We start from the raw sequence: 18269 nt of genomic DNA, 5'->3' as shown, positions 1-18269 counted from the left end.
AGCTATCTAAATGGATGGTCACCATCAGCTAGTGTGCTGAGTAAGGAAATGATTTAGACACTTTCTTAGCCAAAGCCTCAAATTCAAAGAGGCTACAAACTGAACACAGATGTCAAGGGCGGTTCTTTAAACTTTTCATTCCATATAAAGCAGGTTTGTAACCAACTATTTTTGTGTACCCTGGTGGAGGATGAAGGCTCCTATCTAATAGAATACCCTGCCCAGCAGTAGTAGGAGGTCTTTAAAAGATACATTTGTCATCTTAAACTAGAAATCTTGTTTGTAGAATTTTTTTCAGCACAAGGGGCTGCTTACCTATTGGTTAACTTTGATAAGGAACATAAAGGCCCGAACCTAGTCCTAGCTTCTCTACTTGATCAAAATATGAGGTTCTGACCAAATCAGTCCACTTCCTTCTGTCTCAAACACTCTCTACAGAAACACCCGAGAGTTCAGTAATTGGCTAAACATTGGTATGTATTATACTAGAAGGTTCCACTTTTAGCGGTCTGGTATTACCACCTGTTGCAGGACCAAGAAGCAAGTATTGTAGGCTAAAACTTAACTGATCAGACACATCCAATGCATGTGATCGATCTTACCATGACCTCTCTGAGCAAATGATACACTATGCATGTAGACCCTTAATGTATCCATGATTATTGTCATATGCACTGGGTACCCTAGAAAACGGCAGTTGAGTAACTCAGGGTAGGAGTGCACGTCTGTAAAACCATGAAAGATATAATCCTGACCCTTACTGCCATGCATTATGTGAAATACAGAGTGGCTGCTTTCAGACTGCTCTGTGTTTCACAGTGTAGACGGCAACCTACCAGCACTTTAGAGAAAGGACAGAGATCCCCCTTGTAGGCTGGTGCTGCGAGTGACTGCAACCGCCTGCAGGGGAAAGTTTGAGCGGTCCACTGGACCCCCTTCTGTCCCTTGAGAGGGCTGTCCTCGGGGGCGAAATAACATGCACCACCTATTTGTGGCTCACTGTCAGTACACCTCCCAAGGGCCTGTTTGCCTCTGTGCCCGGGTCCATAATAGGGAACGGGAGAAGAGGCAAAGTGATTCCCTCATTTACGTGGGGCACATCCCCATGTAAAAGAGCTTAATAACGAGGGAATGTCTTCTCAAGATAGTGCTAGCACTACATTCCACCAGCGCTATCAGTGATACAGAATGGGTCACACAAGAGTCCGCGGCCCCTTCTGTAAAATCACAATGACATGGGGGCATACGGCTGTTGCGCTTCTGTGGCACTATGTATAATAAGGTTCCTGGCGGATTGTTGTCAAAGGAGCTCCCTAAAGGCAGGGGAGGAAGTACTTCCTGGAAAAGTGACCAGTTCCAGAGTTACTCCTCACAGGTTCTCTGCATAAAGTGACTCTAGACATACATCTCACAGCTCAGAATAGTGTGGAATTGTTATTTGGATCAAAGAGAAGGAAAGCTGAAGGGTTCTTCAAATAATGAATGTGGAGAAAGTTTCTTGTGGAAAAATACCAGCAAAGTATATTTCCTACAATGCGTAAATTATGTACACATAAGATTAGGAAGCACATAGGTACCCATGAAATGCATTTGAATTACTTAGCTATTACAAACTGTTATATAGTGTACTGTAAATCAAGTAGAGAACAAGATTTCCAGGCATTGAAGCATCTAGATTGCTATGTGCAATTTGAAATGATGGTTGTTTAGGGTCTTACAGAATAGTGGTAGATTACATTAGATTTAGCTTCTCTGGGCGTTGGTGATCTCTATCCCACCTGGCTCACCCCAAACCTCATTTTACCACTATGATCTCCCAAACAGCCCTTTCTAAATATTTCCCTCATCTATATCTCCTTTGACTCATCCCAAACCTCATCGTACTACTATGATCTCCCAAATAACACTTTCTAGACTCTTCCCTCTTCTATCCTATTCGTTTATCCTATTCAATCCAACTAACAAACTCACGTGTCCACTGCTCAAATAAACTAATTTTCGAATACTAATCAACCACTAATCCTTTTGGATTCCGGAGTAGCGAGCTACTTACTGAAAAGAGCTTAGACGCCTTGTCAGGGATAGAAAGCACTAGATCATTACAATTTCATACTGGTATTGGGTGAGAAAATGGCAGTACAATAAAAGTTAATTCATTTTCAGTGTTTCAATCTGAAAAATATTCTCCAATTGCTCGCCTGGAAATATAAAAGATTCTTAAAGAATGCTCTGAGAAGTTCTCACATGGATTACTGCAAGTCTTTGTGCCAGCATGACAACGTTCCCTCACCTGCAAGTGGGTGAGAAGGCAGCTGTCAGAATGATGTGAGGACTTAGCAGATGTGATCATCTGCTCAGCCCTAAGTTACGCCCACTGACTCCCCAATGTGAGCAGAATTTCTGTGATGGCGACTTATCTGGTTAGAAACGGTCTCCTTGCTCTTGCAACATCCCGCCCTGAGTACTTCAAACCTCATTGCAATGGGAAATGAAAATGACCTACAAATTATTAAGATTGCATTTCGAGCCTAAACTCGGGGGAAAAAATAACTTGCAAACCTTTATTTATCTGTTCATCCTTTCCTTGAAGCAGTGCTGTCAAACTCATTAGCCCAACAGATAAGACAAGCAAACTCTCAACCGGCCTCCGGTCAACTCCTCGCTGTGCAGTTATTTCTGTGATGAGGCAGGAGAGCCCAGCCCTGGGAGTACACAGGCAGCGTAAACTACTCGGGCGGTGAAATAGTCGCCCATTGAAATTGTTATTACAAACTGGGATAGCTTAACACCATCAGCAGGTCATCGTGCCAGCTCCCCCTGCAACAGTTCTCCTGTCCAGCTTGCCCGCAGTCCGCTACTCTCTGCTGCCCGTCTACCTGCTGCCCTCTTTGTGCTTCTTCTGCTCGTTCCTTGTTCTGTTTTGCCTTTTCTGCTAGTTTTTCTGTCCTCTGTTTTGCCTTTACTGCCCTATGTTTTGCCCTCTTGGTGCTCTGTTTTGCCTTTTGTGCTCAGTTTTCTGCCCTCTGTTTTGCCTTTTTCTCCTCATTTTTAGGTCTCGGGACCATCCGGTCGGCAGACCGGAAGTCCGGAGATTTAATGTCTTTGAGAAGAGGGGCTTGCACCCGCCCCTCTTCTCTCCTGTTCTCCATTGGCTGGCCTCTTAAATGCTGGCCAGCCACTGGAGAAGAGGTCCAGTCACTCCGATTATGCCCCGTCCTTTTCGGATCGGGGGGCGTGTTTTTTGCGAAAAGTCTCAGGGAGGAGACAACAGCAAAACACGCCCCCCGATCCGAAAAGGACGCTGCCTTTCTCCGGTGGTGTGCTTTTGCTGTCCTGTTTGGCACTGACTGGCACCGGTGAATTCAATCAGGACGGGAGGCTCAGAAGACGCTTCTCAAGCTTGCCAGCGAAACAAACAGCAGCCAATAAAACTTTGAAAACTGCATTCACTCGTGAATTATCTCCCCATGTACATTACGGATTACTTTAAGAAATGGCATGTCAGCACTTCCGGGTCACGTGACAACCAATCCAATGGCTGCATATGTTTTTGGGAAATTGTCTAGGACTCGTAGCGTGTAAAATACCGTAGGATTGGAGCATTGGCATCACCTCAGCCAATTACCTTGTGCTATACAGAATTCCGACGTGCACGTGCCTCTATGGTGTTTAAACATCACCCTAAGCTCTTCTCTGTCAGTCGGGGTTTCTTGCGGTTTGCTGGAGGCTGGTCTCGGCTGTTTAGTGACATGCGGTGAGTCAGTCGTAGACCTGATCGTGACTTCAGTCTAGCGGCGATAGCCGTTCTTGTTTTTAACATGCCCTTCTGGTGCCATCCGCAATTCCGGGCAGTTGACTAGGAGTGGGTAGGAATGAGGGAAGGGCGCGCAGCTTCATTGTGGGTTTTTGGAATAGTTCGAGACAGTCATGGTCGACTGTCTAATAACTAAGTACCGATATTGTGACTGACCCCTACCAAGGTTTTGCACTGATTATCTGTGAAAAAAGTTAGTGGGCTGGTCATGCCATACAGAGAACCTATGCAGCTGGAGGGGCTTCAGTGGCGCTGATGTGCCAGAGTTTGTCTTCCCATTTAAATGGCACCGACATTTTTAGACTGTAATCAGAGCCTCCTTCAGCCTCTCGGTCTCCGCGCTGTGGTGGGGTGTCGGACTGATCCAAGTCTTGGTTGGCTAGGGGGTCCTAAAAGGAGCTGACGATCTACGCAATGCCATGGTGCCTGGGTTCGCCGCCTTCACTTTGGGCTTTTTTATCATTGGAGTCGTCGGAGTGCTTTATGACGATGTTCCGATTGCTTTGATGGCGTTTGCCATTTCCTATGCCAGCATGCATGGGATTGCCATGTACTGTGACAGCACCTTCGGCTCCTCCGCCGTCGCTTGTAACATACATGCCAACACTCCCGATTCAGGCGGGAGACTACCGATTTGAAGGCTAGTCTCCCGCCTCCCGATTCCTGGAAGCAAAAACCCGATTCCTCGGGGTTTCAGCTGACAGGGCTTGTGTATTGTGTAATGTGCTAATTCTTCCAGCAATAGTCAGAAAGGCGATGCAGGGGCTCTAGAAGGGGTGAAAAACCAACAAACCCCCATTAACAACCGAATGGTCTTTTAAACACCTGTGAAATACTGGGGGGGGAGGTGGCTGTGTGTGTGCCCGGAGTCTGACGGGGGAGGGGGGAGGGTGTATGCACTGACCGCAACCTGCCAGGCCAGTGCACAACTCTTGCATCCCCTCTTTCTCTGCCTGCCATTGCGCTCCATGCTTCTGAAAGGTGATAAAAAAACACGTGAATTTGCTTTCAAATGTCCGATCCTGCAGGAGCACACTTCCAAAGTCCATACATGACAGAAACCCGATTGAAGGCCCCATTCTCCCGAATTTTTTTTTTTTTTTGTTAAATCTCCCACTTTGCTCTTCTGAAATGTTGGCATGTATGCTTGTAACTACCTAATTGTCACCATTGTCAGCCTGTACCTGGTGGGAGCAAGGTCTCTTCATTTCTTAAGCCGGAAGAGAATCGCCCTCCCTGGTGCGGAATTGCCGAACGCTAAAGCTAAGATGGCTTCCCTCCTCATAGACTCCAGCAGAAATGACGTGGTGGTGATCGGACTGATCGTGAACTGCGCCTCGGCTAGCGTCTTTGGCTGCAAGATCCTTGGCCTAACCACCAGTTTCTGTGTGGGGCAGGTGCCCTGGCTCTGGATGGCTGGATTCTTTCAGGTTGGGGTTTGCATCTTGTCATACCGCTCCTTCGACTCCCTGACTGCTACCCTATTCGGTTTCACCTCCATCCTGAAGTTTGCAGAGGGTTATTCTCTCCTGTACCAAGTCTGGCAGCCAGCTGAGCCCCTGTTCCCTGTCCCATTATTTGCAGTTTTTGCTCTCCTGTTTTTGGTCTTAGCGTTTTTCATGGCAGCAACGTACTGATGTTTGTGGCCTATTGCATCTCAGTGGCCTGTCATCCCAGTGGTTTCTTCCACAGTGGATACCAAGGGGTGAACGTGGCTCTTTATGTGGCCTCGGCTCTTATCGCATTGGCTAAACTTTACAACATGAAAGCGACCACCAAACCACATTTTATTGATTGTTAATAAAACAAGCATTTACAATGCAACGGTCTCGGCATTGTTAAAGTTAGAGCTATTGGCATTGCTCATGACAATGCCGTTTCTTTAAATGTTTTAAAAACAAAAACATAAACAAAAATAATGTCATGAGCAATGCCAATAGCTCTAACTTTACCAATGCCGAGACCATTGCATTGTAAATGCTTGTCTGCTCTCTGTCTGGCCTTTTCTGCTAGTTTTTCTGCCCTCTGCTTTTCCTTTTCTACTCGTTTTTCTACCCTCTGTTTTGCTTTTTTCTGCTGGTTCCTTCCCTCTTTCTGCCGTTTCCTCAAGACTTGGCTTTCGATGGAGACCCCGCACCCCCGCACCCCGTTACCCCAGGTGTGACCGTGCCGCGCTCCACAAATGATGATCGAGTGATGTCTCTGAAACAAACTGAATTAATTCCCCAACAGACTGAAACAGAAAAACAGGAACGGTAACCACTGTCCTGATAAAACGTTTTGCGGATCTCAGTCACCCTAAAAACGGAGCCTGCCGTTCCTCTCCGAAGCCCGGAGGAGACACCGAGACACAACTCTCCAATATCAATATGGAAAAACCTGGTCTATAACGAGTGGGATTCAGAGCAGACCTCAGCATGAATTTCAGATCTAACACAAATGGGGTGTCACTGAAGTGCTTTAGGAACGTTAAAATTAAAGAAAAAGGAGTATGTAACATTAAATAAGAAGTCAAGAATTCTCCATAGCCTAAACAGAAATAGCTGGTTACATTATTTCACAAAGACAGATTTCGAATTTTGACATGGTTATTTTCCTTTGGATTTATCATTTCATAGTCGTTTTTACATGCGGCACATGACTTTTTTTATTTTGTATTTACTAACTATCCACTGAAGACAAGAACCCATGAGAGGGCGTGCACATTATTCCCAATCCTGGCCACTGCACACGGTGCTCACCGTCACTTCCGCCCTGGAGTTCCTTCCTGTTCACGGCCCTCGGATCCTGGGCTGAGATTCAAGGATCAGGACTCCAGAGCCCATGGAAAGCCTGGCAGTGGGCGTAGGGGGCCGATCCAATAAAAACACAGCGCATCCTCTGCCGCAGTGCAAAGGCAAGCGGTGCTTTTAAGCATAGTGTGTTAGTGCACCCTCGTGTCCAGCAGCACTGTGATCATGCACCATAACAACAGTGCACATTTATGACAAGGACAAGAACAGCACCGGTAAGCGCTAGATTGCTCAGTGGGTTAAGTGCCTGAGTTAGAAGTGCGTGCCACCAAAAGGTCACAGATTTGACTTCCAGGAGGTCCAACTCTGCCCTGAACCCGTCTTGTGTACATCATTATGTCTTACTGTATTAAGCCCGAGTAACTCTTAATACTGGTCCTGTGACCCTGACCTTGGTCATACGTTCTTTGTTCTTTTGCATATTGTCATTTGTGATGATGTAATGCGATTATTAGTTTGTATTTTCACCAGTGTGCTTATGTTTCATGTATAGTATGGCCTTCCGTTTTATAATCTACATGAGACAAATACAATAAATCAGTAAACCATAAAAGTAAGTACACTCCACTCGCGAATTTTCACCCTTCTCGTGCACTTTTTCATTATGCAAAGAGGGCACATAGTTGCTATTGGCAGCATTATGCAGAATTGTGATTTTTGCTACATATTTTCTGCGCTAGATTGGGTCATAAAATAGATCGATGGCATATCGATCTATACATCTGGTGTGTCTGCTACCCTGGGGGGTTGGCTGAAGGGAGCTCACTGATCAATAACCTGCCGAGTATCACACAAGCCGGGTTTGTTCGTCCCCGTGTGATCTGGTTGGCGCAGGGGGCAATGGCCAATGGAAAGAAACTGGCCCATACAGCTGGGCTTCAGAACAGACCACAGCGTGAATTTCAGATCTGACACAAAGAGGGTGTCATTCTCTGGGGCGTCATTCTCTGGGGTGTCATTCTCTGGGGTGTCATTCTCTGGGGTGTCATTCTCTGGGGCGTCATTCTCTGGGGCGTCATTCTCTGGGGCGTCATTCTCTGGGGCGTCATTCTCTGGGGTGTCATTCTCTGGGGTGTCATTCTCTGGGGTGTCATTCTCTGGGGTGTCATTCTCTGGGGCGTCATTCTCTGGGGCGTCATTCTCTGGGGTGTCATTCTCTGGGGTGTCATTGGAGTGCTTTAGGAATGTTAAAATGAACGCATCAGGGAGCAGTAACATTAAATAAAAAGTCAAGAACTCTCCAAGGCTGAGCGGAGGAAGCGGACAGGTGCTCCATGACTCAAGACCGGTGGGTATCTCTTTTCATTCTGGGGGCCAAGAGAAATCACAAATCTCATCACATCAGGCTAAAGTAAGTTAACCATCCAGCAGGGGTGAGGTGATTATTAACCCTTCCTAGACAATCCACTTTGGGGTGTATACTGTATATATGATCAAGATCTTTATGGCTGGTCTACACCACCAACAGAGTGTCTTTGGTTCACACTGAATCGTACTGCATCACGTCACAGAGTATTTAATGTACAAAATGAGTAGGGGAAGCACGGTGTACGTAAAGAAGGCGCCACTTCAGAATAACATAGGCACATTTTTGCTACTTTGAAGTTGAGCTCATTTGTGCAGCGGGTATTTTGAGTGATCTATTTTGTGCGTTTACCCGCTTCGTCCTCACTCCTCAGCGTAAACAATGCGTATATAGCAAGGACCGCATGCACGATTATAGGAAGCCTCCCACTCCCAGGCGAAATAGACATGGGATGCTCTTAGCTGTATCCCATTCCAAGGAGAGCAAAGCTGGTGTCCTTGTGGATACCTCACACCGCGGCCATGCACAGCTTCTCTCAGGCAACCACAGTGATGACAAGCTGGACCAACACAGGGGAGGCTACCGCCCTCCACTGAATGTCTGCGGGGGCTGAAATAACGTGCTTAAGGGAAACATCCTAAAACTTACCAAGCCAGAGTGGGTCACTTGTTGCACACACCCTGAAAGCAATAAAGCTTGCCTCTTGCGTCACATACAATACGACTAGGTTTAAGTAAGCGACTGCTACATTTAATGGGAATTTAAGATACCTGCTTAAGCACATACAACAGAGTTCCCTTGGATTACAGGCAAGTAACTACCCTCACTTCCCAGAAAAGGATCCCGTCGGAGCCCAACTGGTGCATTCATAGCAATAAACCAGCAGAAGAATCCCAAGACGGTCATTATAAGCTTCACGGAGGCAAAAGCATACGGGGCCCAAACTGAATTTGGAAGAAACGGATACAGGAAACCCCCTTCCTCACAACTCTAGGTCTACACGCCAAGAAATTAATATGTCACACCAACATTGTTGTTTAGGTGGGACTTCTACTCTAACATCTATTGTTCAAGAGACCGGCTGGTCACAGACTAGTTAACAATCTAATAAGAAGTGCTACATGACAGATCAAATAGAGTATTTGTTCTTTAAAATCTTTATCAAGTAGTTAAAGTAGGTAGACTTTGTGATGGGGTCAGAACAGATTGTGCACTTGAATGAGATTCTGAAAGTGACCAGTCGACCCACAACTGGGAGGTACATACAGTCAGTCTGCTTGGAACACTTCCCTTGCTAGGATCCCAAAATAGAGGGTGGCCAGAGGTTGGAATACCAGTTCCAAGGCTAGTAGCAGATTTCAGTCTTCGACTAGAGGGCAGAAGTTCTGATGACGGAGGAAGAGGATTCAGAGCGCACATGGCATAGTTAGCTCTTGAAAGATGCAAAAGGTTACTTAGGGTACTTATCATATTGAGGCTCGTCCATGCTGGAGTAACAGGAATGATTTCAATCTTTGATGCGAAGTAGTAGCAGTACAGTGACGAGATGGGGGTGGAAGGGGTGTACAAACTGTGTCAAAAGGAAACAGGCAGCCTCAAAATACACCGGACTGCTGGAACCTGTACTTCAGTTTATTCAAATGTAAAAGTGCGTGCATCAGCATGTGTGCACGTTTGTTGAAATATGTACATATACATGAATGCACAATAACACATTATTACAACACAAATGAAATGTGTGGGCGCTGGGTGAAGCGCGGCATGCGGGACATGGGATGTTCCGTGCAAGACCAAGTTAAAGCTTCTACCAAACCCCAAAGTAGGTCACGGAGCAGTAACAGGGCGCCTAATAGACTGGGCATCAACGTCACAGAGTTTACTAAAAACATATGCTAAAGCTCATTAACCTAAAACAACCTAGGAGAACAGAAGGGCCACGCCTCTCCTGAGGCTTGAGCCGGGAGATGGCAGGCTGGCTGGCTGTTTACTCGCGCTAGTTACTTTGCACATTTCCGTTGCTCTGAGGTACTATTGCTGCTATTTTGTTTTAACAACTTTTAAAATTTGGTTTTAATCTGGGGCAGGAATAGTTTTAACTTGCACTTAATCTTACCTGAGTCCCGGGGAGCTATACTTTACTGTAGGGGCGGGGGCCGCCATCTTGGGGGAATCGCAGTCGGCGGTTCAGTCTCTTTGGCCCTGACATCATTTAGACTTACATGATGCAAGCGCGCAGCAGACGCGCGCAGCGGGCGCGCCTAAGGCAAGCCCGTCTGCGCCAGTCCGCGCTCGGAACGCGCTCTGCGCTAAAACCCCTGGTCGTACAATCATAGGTAAGATACCTTCCCGTATTTACTCTAGCGAGCAGTTATTGGCACTAAATAGGTGCACAAGGACACCTGGCTGTGTTTGTTTCGAGCCTAGTACAGAGTCTGGACCAATAATACGGTCCTGTACGGTGTGTCAAACAACCATCCCAGGGTTAGGCATTACATATTTATCCAGGGAGTCTCTGAAGATGGGTTCGAACGAAAAGGCTGATTCCGCACTTAATTGTTTACTGGTAAACGCACGCTCTTTGGTGAAACATAGTGTTGAATGCGCAACCCTAATAGAGGGTAGTAATGTCAAAATAGCTTTTATAACAGAAACATGGACTGATGAGGCGTCTGGCCCAGACCTTGTGAAAGCAACTCCTCCTGGATTTTTATGCTACACTGCAAATAGACCTTTAAAAAAAGGAGGAGGACTGCCAGTTATTTATCATAGTTCCATCAAAGCTAGTTTCGACACAATGTTTAACTCTTTTTATGAAGCGTTATCCTTCTCGTTTAGCCTTTCTTATCATCACATGTTTAGGGGTATCCTAGTGTACAGACCCCCTGGTCCTAGGAATCCGTTTTTAGCAGACGTCGGCACACTTTTGGAAGCTGGCTTGAGTCTTGACTCGCACACAATATTGGGAGATTTTAACTTTTATTTGGAGGCTGACGCTGATAAAGACACGGTTAACTTTTTAGATTTAATGAATAGTGTCGAGTTAAAACAACTGGTGAAGGGACCTACTCACTTGGCAGGGCACACACTGGATGGGATTTTTTCAAATTCCCCATTCCTTTCTGTTACAAATGTACTTCCTCTATCCTGGTCGGATCATGCGGCCATTATGTTTGAGCTGGCCATCCAGGAAGGCCAGGGTAGGGACCCCTCTTCTAGGAAAAAAAAGGAAATTAGAGCCTGGAATAAGGTAGGAGGGAAAGAATTAATTGAGCTGCTACTTTCAACGCAGGTTTCTCTGCCCTCGGAGGTGGAGGAAGCTTCTGTTGTGTATACTGCTTGGGTAGAGGACGCCTGCCACATTCTAGCTCCTAAGAAAGTAATTACTCCCAAAAGGACACAGCCCACACGGCTCCTTGGTACTCTCAGCAACTAAGGACCCAAAAATTGAAATGTAAACAACTGGAACGGTCCTGGAGGAAGGACTATCATCCAGCTGAAAGAGCTTTATATAAACAAGGCCTCCTATACTATAAACAGATGCTTTTGGAAACTAAACGTGAATTTTTTGCCGGACAGATTAAATTAGCTAGCAACTCTTCTAAGGAATTATACAAAGTAGTTACTAGGCTTGCACATCCACCGCCTGCATCTATCTCTACCAGCCAGGAATTCTGTGAAGAAATTGCTACTTTTTTTCAATCCAAAGTGGAAGCTATTTTTAGCACTTTTAAGGACACTGTCGCCAGTATACCAGCTGATCGGACTCATGACGCCGAGGTAGGGCCTGGACTAAAATTTAGTATGGATTGTTTTTCTCCAATATCCTACCAAGACACACTCAAGCTTCTTGTATCTGCCAAATCAGGCTAACCCTACGATCCGTGTCCAGTAGCAATTGCAAAATTGGCCTCAGAACCTTTAGCCGGGACCCTTACTCCCCTTTTAATGCTATGTTTTCCGAAGGGATTTTCCCTAAACTATGGAAAACTGCTTCTGTCCTGCCGCTTTTAAAAAACCTAGCTTAGATAGTAAAGACCCAAGCAGCTTCCGCCCCATCTCACGCCTCCCTCTGCCCTCCAAACTGGTGGAGAAATACATGAACACTAAATTGAGCTCTTACCTATGTGAAGCCAAGGTTTTGGACCCCACCCAATTTGGGTTTAGAGAAGGAACTGCCCTTCTTAAATCCACGGAAGAGATTAGGAGAGGGCTGGACCAGGGAGGAAAGGCGGTGTTGATCTTGCTTGACCTCTCCGCTGCCTTCGATACGGTCCATCATGGAGTATAGATGGATCGTTTATGGGATTGCGGAGTCAGAGATAAAGCCGGGTCTCTCCTTAAATCTTTCCTCTCAGACAGATGCCAGACAGTCTCACTAGGTGAGTTTGTTTCCAAACCTTTTTCGCTCCCTTGTGGGGTTCCTCAGGGGTCTTCCTTGAGCCCTATGCTCTTTAATGTCTATGTTTCCTCTTTGGCCCCTTTGATTGAATCCTTCGGCTTCTGCTTAACATCTTACGCCGATGATACCTAAATTGTGATCTCCCTGCAACCAGGTCAGGAGAAGGCAACGGGCGAGAGTCTTCATGACTGTATGGGAGCAGTGGGAGGCTGGATGTTGCAAAATTGCTTAAAGTTGAAGGCTGGCAAAACAGAGGTGATACGGTTTGGGAATAACGCTAATCTCTGGACTCCTAGTTGGTGGCCAGAGGCCATGGGGACTCTTCCAGTACCCTCCAGAAAAGTCAAGAACCTGGGGGTGGTGTTGGATGAACACCTTGACATGCGTGATCAAGTAAATGCAGTGGTCTCTGCTACTTCCTACATCCTCAGGACCACGAGGAAAATGTTGCCTCTTCTGCCGGCTGACTGCAAGCGTACAGTGGTTACGGCCTTGATTATGTCAAGACTTGACTATTGTAACAGTCTTTACTTAAATATCCATCAGCGCAGTCTACAAAAACTTCAGATGCTCCAGAATTCAGCTGCCAGGCTGCTCACAGGGACCCCAAAATTCGCTTCTATCTCGAGCTCAATAAAAAAACCTTCATTGGCTGCCCGTAAAAAAGCAAATACTTTTTAAATCCCTTGGTTTAGTTTTTCGAGCGCTTCAGGACACAGGCCCATTTCATCTGAAGCAACAATTCCAGTGGTATGTGCCCAGAAGATCGTTACGCTCATTAGGAGCAAAACTTACTGTAGTACCCACCACAAAGAGCTAGATGGGGAGGCAGAAGTGTTTCCGTTGGGGCAGCTAAGGCCTGGAATGATCTTCCTTTTAGCCTAAGAAACTGCAATGATCTATTTGCTTTTAGGAAAGCGCTCAAAACATGGCTGTTTTAATTCTTCTGGCCGGAACCTCAATTAGGAGGACTGTAGTAAGTGCCAGGACACCTTTGGGTAACCGTGCGCTATATAAGTTTTACTAACATAACATAACATAACGCCCAGAAAAAACAACAAAGCATTGGCAAAGCCAATGCATCTAGTTTTAATGTGCTAATTGATACAATGAGAGGCGTGCATAAAAAAAATATTTTTGCATGCAGCAGCAATTTAATTGTAGATCTATTGGCTTTGCCAAATCAAATTCTAAGTTTTTTATTTTTTTTGCAGATTTATATAGCGCAAACTCGACCTGAAGTTATTGGAGCTCTTTACATGAGCCCCAGTTACGTTACACAAGGACACATTCATTAATCTTTAAACAAATGGGTTACATGTTTTTGTACAGGCACAGTGTAGGTGCGCTTTCTTACTCCCCAAGAATGCAAGAGTGATTTTTCAAAAGGACTGCTATTATGCAGATCTCTTGTAGACAAGAATCGAAGTCTCTGCGCACGATATATGCATATCCATCCACAGGGAGTGGGGCAACTCAATAATTGCAGCGCAGTGCTTAATTTGAGCCGGTGCTTTCCTGTGCTCAGCAGTTAATCAACACCAGCGCTTTTCATGAGCACCAGTTAAGGACACGTTCATTCATGGTAGACAGGGGGATGATTAAGTGATTTGCCCAGAATTACAGGATAGGACCCGAGGCTCGAGCTTGATTGCCCAGCTCCGAAATCGCCCATTACACCATGTCCTCTGCCCACTTTCATGGTTAGTGGTTGGTTCTGTTTTAGGTGACTAACAGGAGAAATGGGCTGGTGAAACCTTCCTCCTGACGAGAGCCCCGGGGAAGATGGAGGAAGAAGCAGAGTGGAGACCCTGGCTGCCAAGACAGAGGAAGACGGACCTTGTGTGTCCTGGTGGTGAGAGGAGAAGAGAGGCCGAGGTTGGGAGGGACCAGTGGCAGACCTTCAGCAAAGCAGAAGAGAGGAGGAAGGATCGGCAAGAGAAGGAGGGGACAAGGGCAGAGAGGAGTGAGTTGCACCTTAGATCAGGGGGTGAAGAAAGCAGAAAAGTGCAGTTTCCCAAATCAAAGGTTGAGGACCAAAGTCTCACGCATCTCAAGGCTTTGGGCAACTCCATTGGGGTCAAATATCCCAATCTGCAAAGGGAGAATGCAGGATGGTCATATTTAGATCAGTCTCACAGTCAAGTGCTGGTAAAGGCATTAAAAGGCTGCTGTGGTGAAAAATAACCAAGAAAGGATTCAATGATTGTATGTTTGATGAATAAGTGCACTTTTTAAATGTAAAACAGTCCCTGATGCATAGCAAGCACTGCATAGGAGGCAGAAGGATACCCCACCCCAAACAGTATGCGGTGAAAGAGTAATATTCACGTGGGTGGGACAGAAAGCACCCCGCTTGCATCTCTCTAACAATTAGTACCAGAACGTTTAAAGCCTGAAAAGACAACAAGGGCAATGAAAGAAGAGAAGAAGGCAACTTAAATGACCATCGAATGGCGAGTTAAATGCAAACACAAATTTACTAGCATTTTTATAAATCCCTTAATTGCAGCTCAGCCAATTCATAAAACACTGCATTTTTGTACGAGCATAGAACGCACGCAGAATTTTTGAGATTCATTTTTTCAGGATCACACAATGTGGTCAAACAGAAAAATGAGGACTTCCGGGGTCCTGGTTCTATAGTTAACAATGTAACATCGTAACAGGCGGCCATCGCTCCTTTCTATATAATGAGGTCAGTGGAAGGGTAATGGAGATTTAAGATTCAAGTTAGAGGAGATTAAGGAAAAGCAAAGATGGAACCACCAAGTAGTACAACAAGGGGCGAGGAAAAAGTTGCAGGAGACAAAGTAGGAGTGGTAGCCCTCATAGGAGAGAAGATGAGGGGAGAGCCCCTACGAGAGAAAAAGGAAGACTAAGAGAAGAGCTGCAGAAGGAGAAAGAGGAGCAGAAGAAAGAGTCACAGAAGACAAAAGTAGGAGCTAAGAACAGACACAGAGGAGGAAAATGACTAGCTACAAGCTTAAGGAAAATAAGAAGAAGGGGTGAAAGCTGAGAAGTTAAAAAAAAGACACAAGGGAAGAACTACAGAGGAGAAAGGGATACAGCAACTGAAGAGCCCAGGTGTTACAAAGTATAAGATCCAGGGAAGCATTAGAGGAAAAAGGGAGAGATGGCGTATCCCCCCCATGAAGAAAAAGAAAGCGAAGTAAGGGAATAGAAATAAAAAAAGCCTGGGAGAGGAACACAGAAGATAAACAAAAGGAGAAAAGTAACAGTTATAAGAGAAAAACAAGCTTTCAAAAATGCAAAATGTCTGGTTTCTATTATGAGCCCTCAGTAGGAGATAAATAATATAGTTTATGATTCAGTGTAATTATGGGATATGAACTAGGCAATGCCACACAAGCACTCCAATGGAGTCTGAATGATCCATCACACAGCCAATAGAATGAGGTGAGAGGATTACACTCCTTTATGGCAGTGCCAAAACCCCACTACGTAAATGTTAAAGAATTGGCAAAAATAGGTCCTATGCACAGTTGTGTGGTCTCGTAAACTGAAAGCGGGTGACAGGGAAGATTCCCCAGAGAAGATCAGCAATGATACAGGTAATACATTTGACTTTGTTACAGCGCTACTACGCATGTCTGTGTGTGCCTATGGCCTGGAATAAATACTAAGTATCAGAAGTCGTAGAACAAAGTGCCCCGGTGTTGCAACAGGCAGGTGCACCGGGTTTGTGCGTCACTGGGGCTCTTCGCTTACAGAGGTGGAAGCAGACTCTTGCACATCTCCTTATATAATACATTTCGTGCTGGTGCCAAATGTGCACAAGCATGAGCCCTAAGGCGTCCTTATTTGCATGGGGGCGTGACCTCTTACATTTGTGCCTGCAATGCACTACTACTGGCACAGGAGCAGAGGCAAATAGACCATCAGGAAGCATACCGACTGCGTCACACAAGTGTGGCGGACAGTCAGTATGCAATCTCCCCCGAGGGCACCCCTTGTGAGGAGTGCACAAGGGCCCCAGGGATCCCACAGGCACCTCCCTGCAGACAGGTGCAGTCATTCACTGCTCCCCTTTGAAACACTGGCAGTGATGCTGCCGGCAGTGAACGGTGGCCAGTCCACCTTTGACTAATGCACTGTTCCTAGTGTAGGTTCGCACATGCACTGGGAAAAGCGCATTTACTGTAATAGGCCCCACTGTCCCAGCTGGGCTTAGCGCACCCAGCTGAAGGTGCGCTGTAGTACAGACAAGGGCAGCGTGCCCTAGTATGAAATATGGGCCTAGCATTCTGTGGGATTGAGAAATCACACGTTCTAGTGTTTTACTTGTACTGTTGCAGCGCTATAGAAGCGCTTGATGCCTGTCTAGCTGCAGACAGAATATGAAGTTGTGGCAGCAGGGCCTGGAGGACACAAAGTGTCTCGGACTTATCTCTGCTTCCCCTAATCTGCAGCAAAGGTACACAGGCACTCAGACCACGCACACAGCAACCAGGTTAGATTCCCCTTGGCAACAGCCATGTGGCCTCCCACAGCCGATGGCCTATCTTGCCCCATTTGAGGACATTATACAATGGTTTAGGCGTGGCTGGTACTACAGCACCATCGCTGCCCAACTGAAGGAAGAGTAAGAAGTATGAGAAGAAGTGTGGGAGAAAACAGAGCAGTAAAAGAAAGGGACGCAGAGAAGAAAAGAGCGAGCTTAGAGTGCAGGGGGGGAAAGGAAAGTGCCGGAGAAAACGCAATCAGTAGGAAAGCAGAGATGAGAATGAAAAGCCCGAGGATAAATCTTGTCAGAGACACAATGGGAGTGGGGGGTGGGGGGGGGGGGGGGGGGGAGGCGTGGGGGAGAAGATCCACTTAAGATTTAGGCGAAACGGTTCGGCAGAGGTGAAGAACGACGCAAAATAGGGAATCAGCTGGACACGAAGTCTCGATCTCTACTTTATAGATCTTTTTTCTTCATTTTTGACAACCTATTTATAAACAACAGTTTTTAACACCCAAGTGCTTACTGTACAAAATGGAATAAGTACACAACTGGGGTAGAGGGGACTTCGCGACGTGAAAACGGGAGGGGACGTTTAAAAAAACTCGTGTATTATTCTTACGATCTCAGAAGAGGAGATGAGATTTCCGAGAAAAATAACAGTCGGGAGAGAGGCCGACGATAGCGGGTGAAGAGCTATACCAGCAGGCTCAAGCCCTGAACTCCAAGCAGCAGAATGTCAGACATTTCTCGACACAGACACGAGCTTTGTTTCCTGTGTTGTGCTTTCTTAATCTCAGGGCCCTCCACAGCACGCAACTGTCATGTATTTACTCTCTAGCCTAGGACAGCACTGCAGACCAGCTGTCTCCGAAGAGTCAGACTGGGGCCCCTACTGCAGGCGCCACGCACACACGCACCCAAATTGGGCTCCATCTCCAACAATCATTTACAACTTGCAATGTTTGTGTTGAATTCGCAGTCACACAGCAGTGATGCACGTGTGCATGTTAGGGTGTATTCAAACATGAGGTTTGTTCAGCAACAACAGCTGGGCATCGCGCTGCTTAGAAAGCAGGTTCCTTCAGGGACCCGATCTCTCACTCAGCAAACACCGAGGGCCTGTCACTGGGGTGGAGTCTCACTCTGAAGAACTCCGTCCCACACCTGCTCAGGGGGAATGATTCAAAAGACTTTCAAGGAACAGGAGTCCCACAGTTCGCAGGCCTCGTGGTGTATAGGGGTGGATTAGGAGAGAGAAATTCCAATTCGTTTTAGTTGGTAATTCTGATGCTTGGATCGTCAATTCACTACAGAAGCCTGTAGTGGAATCTCCTGCCTCACAACTTCCCCCATGTGAAGCCGACGGAGGAAACGCCAGCTCACTGTATCCTCAGACTGATGAAGGGCAATGGACTGACCATGAAACACAAGGGAGGAAGGATTTGCGCTCACTGCGAAGGGACCACGGTCTCTCTTACCAGTGAGTG

The 18269-nt window shown here is 46.3% G+C and overlaps 1 protein-coding gene across 2 annotated transcripts in view; it reads right to left on the bottom strand.

The window, feature by feature from the left end:
* Positions 1 to 18269, bottom strand: part of FGD6 (FYVE, RhoGEF and PH domain containing 6) — a 221018-nt gene that overhangs the window by 183369 nt on the left and 19380 nt on the right. The window lies entirely within an intron of this gene.

The sequence above is a fragment of the Triturus cristatus genome, chromosome 4_1 (assembly GCF_964204655.1).
Source record: "Triturus cristatus chromosome 4_1, aTriCri1.1, whole genome shotgun sequence".
Lineage (NCBI taxonomy): Eukaryota > Metazoa > Chordata > Amphibia > Caudata > Salamandridae > Triturus > Triturus cristatus.
The sequence above is the reverse complement of the archived record's forward strand: the minus strand, read 5'-3'. Positions and strand labels throughout refer to the sequence as shown.